The sequence below is a fragment of the Opisthocomus hoazin genome, chromosome 4 (genome assembly GCF_030867145.1).
Source record: "Opisthocomus hoazin isolate bOpiHoa1 chromosome 4, bOpiHoa1.hap1, whole genome shotgun sequence".
Classification (NCBI taxonomy): Eukaryota; Metazoa; Chordata; class Aves; order Opisthocomiformes; family Opisthocomidae; genus Opisthocomus; species Opisthocomus hoazin.
Window position 1 is genome coordinate 94410920 of NC_134417.1, and position 13162 is coordinate 94424081.

A 13162-nucleotide genomic window follows, 5' to 3' on the forward strand; every position below is an offset into this window, starting at 1 on the left:
CTCTCATTATACAACCACAGACCTCTACTTTAAAAGGGAATCTCATTTTATCACAGGAAGTCAGCCCCTCAGGGAAAAACCGTCAAGCAGTCTGCAGTATGTTTAAATAAGACACGGCAGCAGCTGATACCAGCCAGAGTCGAGATTTTTAGGAGCACTGTATCACATACTTCCATCAACCTTCAAACGGGTTTTTTAAAAGGTCTTTGAAGCACACAAGCAAGCTGCCCCACACTCAATACATTCAGAGGGGCTACAAATAGGATTTGGTAGGCAAGAAACACAGATAAGGGAGGAAAACAGCAGCCTAGGTCAGGTGCTAGCTCATCCGAGACGGATGCGAAGTGGAGAGAAGAGCGCAGCAGCAGCAGGGGAGCGGAGTAGAACCTGTAGCACAAACACAGCTCAGAGTAATTAATAAAAAACAAACAAATCAATGCTTTAGAACTAAAGGCCTTTGTCAAACGCATAAGGAGATTTAATGTACAATGTGCCCATCCCCTGCGAGTTGACAAATTCAGCTTTTCTTGGTCAGTGCATCGCAACCATTTACTGATCCATCCGTACCCGGACAGGATTCTAGGAGATTCTGCCAGCAGAGAGGAGCGACCATTAACTGCAGATGAGCACTGCGAACGGGAGGCTAAGCTAAAATGGAAAATCCTAACAAAAGGACCATCTCCAGTGATAATCAGCACTCGCTGCAGAAGAGCCTGCAAGAGTTCTGTCTGGAGCCAAGCACAGAAGGATGTGCCCACAGGGTAATTCTTTCAGCAATACCAGCAATTACTGGTAATTTGGCAAGGTAAAAATCTTAGCTGGGGAAAACTAAGCTGAAATTGCAAGGAGTTTCTTCACTTTCCCCAACTCTAAAATTCATATTTACTCATTCTAGGAGAGGGAAATCTCACAGAAGCTGCCAGCAAAGGAATACAACACATCAAAATACTATAGAATACCACGAGTTACAGAGCTGTTATAGTTTTAAGAACCAGACGATGACTACCGATGCAACAAAAGAACAGTCGATCCATTTTTTCAACACAATTAACATCTAGAGGTCTCAAATATACAGCTTATTGGACAAATTTGGTTTTCAGCAACCAGACAACACTGTACAATACTCTTCTACATTGAGATACAGAACTATTATTCCTAGTAAAACCACCATTACTTTTAAGGGGAAACACAAGCCTAGAAATGCTAGTTTGAGGCAAATTATAGGATCTCTCCTTAAAAGCAAATTCCCAAGCTGAAAATAGTTTGGGTCAAAAGCAAACAAGCTAGAGTTACATCAAACCAGGGCTAATGCAGATATACATCCCTATAAATCCAGTCAGTCATTCAGCAATTACCCCAATGCAAGCTACTAAGAGGGTCACTCCAGGACAAATATGTAATCCCCAATGTGACACTTGATCCTATTGCCCTACATGCTCGGTCCAAATCCCAATGTAAAAAAAAAAAAGTACATTTTACACAAAAGACCAGTTAAAAAAATATGTCTCACGTTCCGAGGACTGGATTTATCCTTTAATTCTCATGTCATAAATGCTTAAATAGGTCAAAATACAGACAAGAAAACATATATATGTTTTAAGCATAAAGATATCCTGAAGAACGCAACACTGCAGACTACATACATTATAGCTTCATATGTAAATGCAGATTTGATACATAAAATATAGCCTGAGCCACCCACAGCACCCTACAGAGTTCCCATCATCACGGTGTCACAGCAGTACCCCCTGATACACTACTGGGTGACAAGCATCACAGCACGTCATCCCAAAACCGTTCAGTGTGAGATTTAAGCCTCGACAATGATTACTAGTGTCGCAGACATCCTGGTGACGACGTCCCATCATCTTGCCCAACTGTGCTGGTGTAGGTGGACCCAACCCACCCTTCGGAAGCGGCATTCTGCAAGCCTCAGCAGGAGTGCAGGCACTCCAGTCACAAGGACCAGCCGCTGTCCTGACCAAACATTTCCTCCAGAATCTCACCATCGTGATAAAGGCTCCCTTTTACATCCCACCTTTCTTTCCAGAGGGTTCTCTCTGCCTTTTCAGGGAGAAAAGAAAACAGCAGCATATATGAAGTTATAATTGAAGTAATACTTCAGAAGCTGTGCATCAATAACCTTTGTTATGACCTGTTATTGGATTTCTAGCATAAATATATTTAGTGCATATCTAAATCACTCTAAAATCATTTTTTAAAAAGCTCCTCATCTAGCTCTTACCATCTAGAACTCTTTTTCTAATTGCTTTGATGCATGACCCATAAGCAAAGCAATTCACTCCCACCACGAAGTCAAAAGGAAGGAAGAGCCAGTGACTCAATTCTTTGCCCCTGATGTCTGCAGAGCCTAATTCGAAGCCTCTGCTGGAGCAGACTTAATGATTTTTGTCTTCGCTCTTCCAGTTTTGAAGTTTCCAATTACTTTCACTAATATTAACTGGTTATCTATGAACAGCAGAAAAACTGTGACACTCCTTAAGACCAGTGCAAATAAGCATACGACCATCTTTAAACAGATCACTACACTTCATAAAACTGCAACAGAGAAACAGCATCTAGAAAGTCAGAAGACTGAGAGAACACACGAGGTTTAAAAAAAAAACCAAAACCAAACACCACCACCCAAGCAATAAAAACCCCACTACCAAAAAAACACACACACAAAAAACCCAAAAGGAGGCCTGGAAAGGGATGAGAGGAAAACACACCAATCTCAAGATTCGTGTTAACATCATTTCAGTCCAACAGAACGGGAACCTTAGGCTAGACAGTAACCACGCTACAGCCAGAAATCAGGCACTCAGAACTACTATGAACGGTGTTAACAATTAAGCTTAAAAAGGCTTTCCGTAAGCTGCTGTTTGCAATAAGGTTTCCCTCAATATTCACAGCATCACAGAATGTTGGGGGTTGGAAGGGCCCTCTGGGGACCCCCCACCCAACCCCCTGCCCAAGCAGGGTCACCCACAGCAGGCTGCACAGCACCGCGGCCAGGCGGGGCTTGAATATCTCCAGAGAAGGAGACTCCCCAGCCCCTCTGGGCAGCCTGGGCCAGGGCTCCGTCACCCTCAGAGGGAAGAAGTTCTTCCTCGGGTTCAGCTGGAGCTTCCTCGGCTTCAGTTTGTGCCCGTTGCCCCTTGTCCTGTCGCTGGGCACCACTGCAAAGAGTCTGGCCCCATCCTCCTGACCCCCACCCTGCAGATATTTAGAGGCATTTCCAAGGTCCCCTCTCAGCCTTCTCTTCTCCAGGCTGAACAAGCCCAGCTCCCTCAGCCTCTCCTCCTAGGAGAGATGCTCCAGTCCCCTCCTCATCCTCGGAGCCCTGCGCTGGGCTCTCTCCAGTAGCTCCTCATCTTTCTTGAAGTGGGGAGCCCAGCACTGGACACAGCACTGCAGATGGGGCCTCAGTGGGGCAGAGCAGAGGGGGAGGAGACCCTCCCTCGCCCTGCTGCCCACACTCCTCTGAATGCACCCCAGGAGACCACTGGCCTTCTGGGCAGCCAGGGCACGCTGCTGGCTCATGGTCACCCTGTCGTCCCCCAGCACTCCCAGTCCCTCTCCGCAGAGCTGCTCTCCAGCAGCTCAGCCCCAGCCTGTACTGGTGCATGAGGTTGTTCCTCCCCAGGTGCAGGACCCTGCCCTTGCCCTTGTTGAACCTCATCAGGTTCCTCTCTGCCCAACTTCCCAGCCTGTCCAGGTCAGCACTTCAAATCTAACGTCACAAGTAACTTCACAGGAAGCGTACATCATGCCATACTCACCCACTCGGGAACAGAGCAGATGAGAACTCCCAGAGCAGACGTCCCCAGTCACTGCCAAAAGCACCCACCAGCCCAGGGGGACCTCTAGCCCAGCCCAGGACAAACAGCCTTTTACCGAACAGCAGACCTCTTCCTCCCAGCGTGCCCAAAACCCAGTTGTATTGACACTACCAATAGCGAGACGCTTAGAAAACGTGTGGTATTTTCCAGAGGGGATTAAAGGAAAACTGTCACTAAAGCACAACTTTCAGCCTTCCAATCACATCCTGGCAGCTCGAGCCTTGCCAGCAGCAGGTACGTATGGTTTGGGGTTGGATTTTCCACCCCACAGCCTTAATGCCTTGCACCGCTCTTCTTCAGTCATGCCACTGACAGCGTTTCTCCACCACATTTTCCCCAGCAGAAAGCCAGTCTGATGTATGCTTGGCATCCCCTTCTCCACCTACTTGTTTCTGCTTCCCCTTTAACAGAACTGATGTGGCTCCTAAAAATAATTCCAGATATCCCACCTGATCACTGACCCCTTTTACAGCACAGATAGTGCTGTTATGCCAAGGTAACAATAAAAAGCACGCCGTGGAAGAAGGCTGGAACCTCAAGCCAGTTTTGTTATGGAAAAAAAACCTCATAATATGGAAACAAACTCTCCGTATTACACTCCTACAAGGACAAACTGCCAGAGTACCTATAGCAAGGAGCTAAAGTTAGACATACCACAGCTAGAGACAATTTAGGGGAGAGGAAATCAGACCAAGCAAAGCACAGGCATGTTTTTCTGTCCCTTTCAGAGGATTTTCAGCATTTTACATTACACCTGCATATATGCTACAATCCTCAGTTTGAGAGCTGGGGGTTCAACACCCCAGAGGGCGGGGGGAGCGAAGCCCAGCACGCGCAGACAGCGGCATCCCCAGCACCGGAAGGTTTTCACGCACACGTATGAATTGATCTCATATTCCAGCACTTCAGGAGTCGTAACTCCAGAGTATGTAAACATACTTTGAAATTCATCTGATAAATGCTCCCATAGTTTTACTTTGTTTAAAGCAAGCGTCAACACCCTAAATTCAGCTGGAAAACAACTTTTCAGGATGATGTAGCTCTAATGCAATTTTACAAAAGGAACAATGACTCACTCACAGGCGGGAATGTGTTGGAAGTATATGACCTAATACCCAGAAAGCAGCTTGCTTTTACAAAAAGATCTAACTTTCACACATATAGTGTCTACCCAACAAGTAAAGTTTTAACAAGGGAGAGTTTCTGCACAACGGAATTTACAAAATTACCTCCTTTTTGGCTTTTTCCCCCCTACTTCTTGCCACAACCCAATCAGCCTATCTGCAAGCAGTTCCCCTAGCCTTCATTTCAGCCTAAAACCAATCATCCTTTCATGGAATTACATCCACTTATGACTCACTCTCCAGCCCATTTTAGCCCTGGCCGTTAGAAGCTAGGGCAGCACCCATCCACCACGCCAACCAACACGAAGAGATCATCAAATGCGGACGGAGGCGTTAAAATTAAAAAATTAGCATGCACTAGATACGGAACATTAGCAAGCTACGAGCACTTGACTGACTAGCAAAACAAGCCTACTAGTTCGTGTTCAGCTGGATTCCTGACAATCCTGCCGAGGATCCTCTATCGGTAAAGGGCTGTCAGGTTTTATGTTCAGACAGCAGCTGTATGGCCACTGCAGAATTTGCCCGTTGTAACAATACAAAGCCCAGAATTCTTCGACACATTTAAAAGCCCAGTGACCACCCCTCAGGTTGGAGCCTACGCTGTTCTCTGCCTTATGCTCATACTTGCAAATACTCCAGATAAAAGGGGCCAAGTGTAGGTGGAAAATGGGAGTGAGTGACACAGGCTAATCAGGATTTTAATCATGCTAATGGATGTGATTAACTGCATACTTCTCCTAGAAGCTTCCTGCAGCTACACGAGTAGCTTGATAGCCAGAATGCAGCATGAGTGAACTGCTCATCCCATTTTAATCTCCAGCTACACCATGTGTGTCACGTCACCCAGCGTGCAAGGATATACTTAATACTTAACCTCATTTCCACCCACATATCAAATCTTTCGCCATGCCAGCCCAAGCATTTTGGGTAGGGTACAAAGACTCCAGACCTGTGTTTGTCTACACTAAAGTCTCTCTACAAAAAAAAGTCACCGCTCCATGCGACTGGAAATCTAACCTTCGCAAAGGAAAGCTAATACAGGGCCTATTGCATTACACAAACCTGTCTGAATAATGCAGCTACAGCTTTTTTTTTTTTTACTACTTTTGTGCAAATCACAGAGACATTGCTAGCTTTATCGCAAAGTTAGTATCTTGCTATTCCGTGGGGGAACTAATTCAGTGGTTGCCACTCACTCAGAGGAAAATTCAGAAGAGGCCAGGCAAGGATTAAAAGAGCAACAAGAAATACCCTTTTCTAACAGCGAGGAGGTTGGGTAGGCAGGGAAGAAATCAGACCCTTCCCTCACTGTTTCTAGGGGAGGACACATGCACAGCAACCGAATAAGTAACCCACCACCCTCCCACCTTCCAGCACATATTTCAAAGGGCAAATGAGTGTTATCGAGTCCAAATTATTTACATACACATCCATTTTCATCTAGGTAGTAGTCTTACACTTCTCATTAACACAGTGTCTCCTGTGTTTTCTAGAGCAACACCTGCAAGCATTCTTCTACCAAGCATACCAACGTCTACAAAACATGGGCTTGTGTGACAACCAACATCATTTAACAACTTATTCAGAGGAGTCTAAGACTAATCTTGTTTGGGAACAGATTTCCCCCCCCTCAAACCCTTAGCACTCTCCTGATGTATTTTTAAAGAGTGCTAGAGCTTAAATACTATTTAAGCATCACACTAATGTCTGTCCGTAATCCTTTAGGGTTAGAATTTCCAGTAATTTTAAAGAAGTTTAATATTTTAAAATTTTTTAACAGAAAACTTTATTAAGAAACAACATAGGGTACTAGCGTGAGCCAGAAATATTTTATTCGTATTGTTACCAACTTAAAATCTGCATAACATCCACAGCAACTGATTTCACTGACCTTTTCTTCCCACCAGAAATTCCTTTAAATACGCAAAACACTAAGTCATGAAATGGGGTTCTGAGTTGTAGGAGGTTGGAGAAATTCAGCCCAAGGGAAACGCGGGTCTGCCTGCCGTGCGAGCCTACCTGTCAACATTATTCACACGGGCTGTACTTCGATCAACCCAGCTTTTCTGCCACCTCCTCGAGAACCCGACCCAAAGTACATCTGCCCTTTCTTCTGGGAGATGAACTCTCTGTAGCAGATGACGGCAGTGATGACGGCTCAGGCTCAAGACATTCTGCCACCATACTGTCTGCTGTGATCACAGACACCTGCATTTCTCTGATCTACAGCTGAGTATAATTTAATTTGCCTTCAAGGAAAAAAAAAAACACAAAGAAAAGCAGTTCAATTGCACTGTTGAGACATGAGGAAGCCATATACACAGACATTTGACTAAGCAAGAGATTGATCTATTTTAGTTGGAACAGGAAGCGTAAACATGAAGCTACAGGAAATAACTATCTGCCTTTCAGAGCAATATTAGCTTCTTCAACTTTGCCTTTGCAACTCCAGAAGCACACACACAAAATATAATCTTGCCATCTACAGTCAGATCGGCAACAACGTGATGAGTAACGTGCCCTGAACTCTTAATTCTCTGAGGAAGAAAGTGGAATTTTATCTTCCAATCTATGTCTGGACTAACAAAATAAATTATTTGTGATTTTTCTGGACAAAAACAAAGCATAGTTATACATGATCTGGTTTTTAAGTAACCATCACTTTCATTTGAATTGCCAGTAGGTCAAATCCATCTTGACAGACTTACACCCTGTCTGACCAGTGGTTTCCCTTAGTCATAAGTTTCATATGTATCAGAATCTGGAAGTCTGCACATCAGGGCCCTGTACATAGAGACAAATGTGGTTTAAATACTGAGTTATGAGCTGAAGATATCAATAAAGAGTTCAGCAAACAGGAGGTAAGCACACGAGGAGCACACAAGAGCAAGAACTGTGCAAACAGCGCTGGGCCCAAACGAGACCCGAATTCTGCAAGAATTCAAATCAGATTTAATGGCTCAGATTCATTTATTTCTAGGGAAGAGCGGTAACCACTAAAATACTACAGGGGTTGGGACCTCAAATATAATTATAGCTCCATCCGCTAAAATTAAGGCTGCGTCAGCCCTTTTACAAACACCAGAAAGAATACGTAGTTCATTTGTTTAAACTGAGTATTCATCAGACTTCATGAAAAGAGCTTAAGACTGGAAATCCAGCCACGTCCCACCCTCCACACAGCCGTACCCACCGCCTCTTCCAAAAAAGAAGTTGCTTCCACTTTCATTGTCTTTCTGTTGATCAGGTTGTCTTGTGCATAAGCAACATAAGCAACAGCGTTAAGTTGGAGGTGGGGGGGTTTAATGTCACGATAGAACAGTTTAAGCAATACTTTGGTATTTAAAACTTAGACTTCATTGTCAAGTGTCCCTGGGCAGGAAACAGGCAAGCACTCTAAACCCAAGTACTTCAGAAGCAGCACTGCCATCTTCAAATGACACTTACCAGTACTGCGAGGCTCGGCGTACACACATACCAGAGCCAGTCCAAGTTGGTCTCAATACTTTATGGGAGGCCGTCGTGTGATTATTCACCTCCTGGTCTCTTTGCTCCACTCTCTACCATGCCCACAGCCAACTCGAACAAAGCAGCGGGCAAGGGCTAAAGCGATGCTTTTACCCACACCACTCCTAACCTTCAAAGTTTCCCACAGACAAATTAGGCAACTTGTTAAAACCGATCTCCAGATATCCTGCAAGGGTGAGGTTCTGCAGTTCCCAGAGCTGGGCCGTAGGCTTCAGCACTCCTCCGAGCCTGCTCGGGGATCACCGGCCAGCAACACGTAAACTGACTGACAGAGTCGTGAGCTTTTCAGAAACAATCTGATAAAGTCAGATATTCAAGTTTCAGTGAGTATTCGCTGGCATAAGCCTACTACCAACAGGCCTCCCGTTTGTTCTCGAAGGAGAAGAGTGACTTAATCCTCTCCTAATTTCATCTGAGGACTCGGGGGAAAACGAGGGGTGGCCCACAAAACTGTACCCATGGCAACACTGTGCTCTAGCTGAACTTGCAGGGCCGTGATCTTCAAACCACTGACACTTCTTTGTATTACTTGCTATTTCCCTGATGTCATTTCTGCAGAGACACATAATACAGACTTAATAATATCCATGTCCTTCAGTGTGAGAGTCAACAAACACATTCACAAACAGATCAACTATTCTGCCTTCAAGCTTATTATTTGTCACTAACGTGTAATTATTACCAAAGGAAAGAGAAGACACAGGATATTGCTGCTATTGCAATAGCAAGTCAGTTAAGCTCTTTTTAAAACTAAAAAAGCGAATCTCTTCTGATGCGAGGCGGGCAAAGCAGATAAAACTTTAAAAAAAAAAAAAAAAAAGTCCTTGAATCCTCCAAAACGCATCTGAAAGAATAGTCAGAGATTTCACCAGTTCTCATAAGGAAAAGCAAATGAACAAAAAAAAATTAAAGCAATTTTAACATAGGCAGGTCTGCGCAGCCAATAGCAATACAATTAAGATAAAAGTGATATCTTGAATCTTTCTCAGTTACTATTTATTTCTCTCTCTTGAATGAAGGAAAAGTTAATCAAGCTACAAAAGCACCTTCTATATACACCACCAGTAAAGCATACACCACCAGACGGAATAACCAAGCCCTAGCAAAGAGGAAATAAGCTTCCCAGTCGTAAAACTCCAGCACAGCCCTGTCCTTTCAGTTTACCACACGCAGCCACAGCCGCGTCCCACACAGAGCCCTGCATAAGGAGGCACCCAGCAAGGCCTGCAACATGGAGAAAGTACTTAGATGTCTATTATATTATTCAAGAAGGCTTTCGCATACTCTGATGAAATTGTAAGATAGGAAGAGCGCAGTTCATCGAATATAGGATTCCAGATTTAAAAAAAAAAAAAAAAAAGAAATCACCCACACTTAAAAAAGCTAAAATAATTGAGTTTATTTGTTAAATCCATAGAGGAATTAGGTGAAAGAAATAAGAGGAGCGACCAACTAAGAGTTATCATGAACCTATTAAAGAAAAAAACCACCAAACCACAAAGCCCCAACATCTCCACTCAGGTTTAACGCATCCACTGACCACGCATTCAACGCACCCCTCCAAGAGCAGCAGACCTCACAACAAAGCACCAAGGCACGCTGAGGAACGGCTTTTGGCAGCGGAAGAGCATCTTCGGAACCCAAAACCTCCCCGTTTCGAGTCTGACCTTGCTCGCAGCAACCTTACATCGCGCTGTGAGGAAACGTCTCGCACTTCAAGCTACAACTCTTCTCCCTCAAGCAAGCTGGCTCGTCTCGAAGCCGGGCCCGGTCTGCGGGAACGGCCTGCGAGCCCGGCGGTGACTGGGCACGGCGACCGCCCAGGCCTCCAGCCCCCGGGGGATGGCGGGGGAAGGAGCCCGGCCGGCAGGATGGATGGCGGGGAAGGGCGGGGGGAAACCACGCCACGATAAAAAGTTTGGAGGTGCCACCGAGAAGCGCTGATTCACAGCCGCCAAGTAACGTGGGGGGGGGCTCTGGAAGAGCGGAGCCGCAGCCCTCACCGGGACCCACCTCAGCCCCCCCCCCCCGGCTTCCTCCGGGATGATTCAGAAACTTTCGCCCGCCCGATGCTCTCCGGTGCTCCCCGCTGCCCCCCCACCCCACCCCGGTCACCCACCGCCCCTCCCTCCCGCGCCGCCGCCCGCCAACCGCCGCAGCCCCCCCTCACAAAACCCGCACCAACCGCCCCCCCCCTCCCGCCCCAAGCGCCGCAGGCCGCCCGCGCCCCCCACAAGGGCGAGGCCGGAGCTCCCGCGCCCGCCCCTCCATCGCCTCAGCGCCCGCTCCCGGCGGGGTAACCCCGCTCCCCGCAGCCCTTACCGGAGGCGGAGGGGGGGGGGGGGGGGCTGCCGCCGGGACGGAGCCGCCTGCTGAGTGCCGCTCTCCCCTGCGGGCCCGGCCGGGGGGACGAGGAGGAGAGAGCGGAGCCGCCGCTGGCCTCACGCCGAGCGTACTACCCTGCTAGCGGAGAGGGCGGGCTCTCGGGCTCTCCGCCAATGGCGCCGCGCCGCGCCCGCCGTCCACCAATCACGACGAGCGCGGGCGGTGCAGGGCCGGGCGGGCGGCGGGCGAGGCTGAGGCGGCGCCGCAGTGACAGGGCAGCGGGGTAGGGTGCGGCGCGGGGGGTGGGGGGGGCCATGGCGCTGGGTGGGGCCGGGGGGGGGGCGGGCTGAGGGGAGCGGGGACTGCGAGGGGAGGGGGTTATGGCTGAGGGAAAGAGAACGGAGGAGGAGGGCTGTGGAGCGAGGGGAAGGGCCTGAGGGGGAGCAGGGAGGGAAGGTGGCCGAGGGAAAGAGGTGTGGGGAGGTGGGGTGGGGGAGTTTGTGGGATAGGGGCCTGGGGGGACGTGGCTGGGGGCGACATGGCTGAGGGGACGTGGCTGGGGGGACGTGGCTGAGGAGAAAAGGGACCAAGGGAAGAGGGCTGAGGGGAAGCGGAGAGGGGCTGAGGGGATGTGGCTCGGGGGAGGAAGGCGGCTGAGGGGAAGCAGCGAGGGGAGATGGTGGCTGGGGGGAAGCCATGAGGGAAGATGGCGACGAGCGTGCTTGGAGGTGACAGGGCAGGGGCCAAGGGGTTGCAGTGAGGGAACGTGGGGCTGAGGGGAGATGGGGCTGTCGGGCAGTGATGGACCTGCTGGAGAGCAGCTCTGCGGAGAGGGACTGGGAGTGCTGGGGGACGACAGGGTGACCATGAGCCAGCAGCGTGCCCTGGCTGCCCAGAAGGCCAACGGTCTCCTGGGGTGCATTGAGAGGAGTGTGGGCAGCAGGGCGAGGGAGGGTCTCCTCCCCCTCTGCTCTGCCCCACTGAGGCCCCATCTGCAGTGCTGTGTCCAGTGCTGGGCTCCCCAGTTCAAGAAAGATGAGGAGCTACTGGAGAGAGCCCAGCGCAGGGCTACGAGGATGAGGAGGGGACTGGAGCATCTCTCCTAGGAGGAGAGGCTGAGGGAGCTGGGCTTGTTCAGCCTGGAGAAGAGAAGGCTGAGAGGGAACCTTCGAAATGCCTCTAAATATCTGCAGGGTGGGTGTCAGGAGGACGGGGCCAGACTCTTTGCAGTGGTGCCCAGCGACAGGACAAGGGGCAACGGGCACAAACTGAAGCAGAGGAAGCTCCAGCTGAACCCGAGGAAGAACTTCTTCCCTCTGAGGGTGACGGAGCCCTGGCCCAGGCTGCCCAGAGGGGCTGTGGAGTCTCCTTCTCTGGAGATATTCCAGCCCCGCCTGGCCGCGGTGCTGTGCAGCCTGCTGTGGGTGACCCTGCTTGGGCAGGGGGTTGGGCTGGGTGACCCACAGAGGGCCCTTCCAACCCCCAACATGCTGTCATTCTGTGATTCTGCAGCGCCTGAGCTGGGCTGGGAGGCCCCGGGTGCTGGCGGGGCTGCGAGGGTGTCTGTGCAGCGCTGCTTTGGAGCTGGTGCAGTCTGTGGGGGTGCTGAGGGCAGGTCCCATCCCCAGGCGGGGGGAGCAGCCCTGGCGTTAGGTGCGTACAGTTCTAACACACAGTGATGAAGGGCAAGCTTCACATTTTGGTTCCTGGCAGGAAAGCTTTGTCGTCTCACCTTCGGGGACCGAGATGTTTGTTCACAGAGGCAGAGAAGGTTGAGGGCGGATGATGGCTGACGGGGCACAAAGGCGATCGCATGGGTTGGGGGGGGTGAAGTGGGGCAGGAAAGGACTACATTTGATGGGGGAGAAGGGTGTTCTTCTGGGAGCACATGCATGCCTATATTGGACAGGAGGACTCATCAATGTGGTGAAGTTGCTGGAAAGAGGTTTTCTCTAAAACAGAGTGTCCAGGGACAGGTGAAGAGTCCACCCACCCCTCCAGGTGGCTGAACAACAGGTACCACTCGTGCTTTTGCTTAGATTCCACCGTGGCCCTCGTAGTCCAGGAATGCAACCTTCCTTGGATGCAGGAGGACAGGGGAAGGACAGGAGAACAAGATACAGGGATGGTATGTAGATAGTAGGGTCGTAAGTGGCAAAAGAAAACACTTTTTACAGCAGGCATAGTTGTAGAATCATAGAAAGGTTTGGGTTGGGAAGGACCTTAAAGCTCATCCAGTTCCACCCCCCTGCCACGGGCAGGGACATCTTCCCCCAGCCCAGGGTGCCCAGAGCCCAGTCCAACCTGGCCTTGAGCCCTGCCAGGGAGGGGGCAGCC

The 13162-nt window shown here is 49.4% G+C and overlaps 1 protein-coding gene across 7 annotated transcripts in view; it reads right to left on the reverse strand.

The window, feature by feature from the left end:
• Nucleotides 1-10958, reverse strand: part of MAP4 (microtubule associated protein 4) — a 187063-nt gene extending 176105 nt beyond the window's left edge. For all 7 annotated transcript variants that reach the window (XM_075419993.1, XM_075419996.1, XM_075419994.1 and 4 more), the window contains exon 1: nucleotides 10823-10958. The gene's annotated coding sequence lies outside the window, so the exon portion shown is untranslated. The remainder of the gene's footprint in view (nucleotides 1-10822) is intronic.
• Between the last annotated feature and the right edge of the window lie 2204 nt (nucleotides 10959-13162).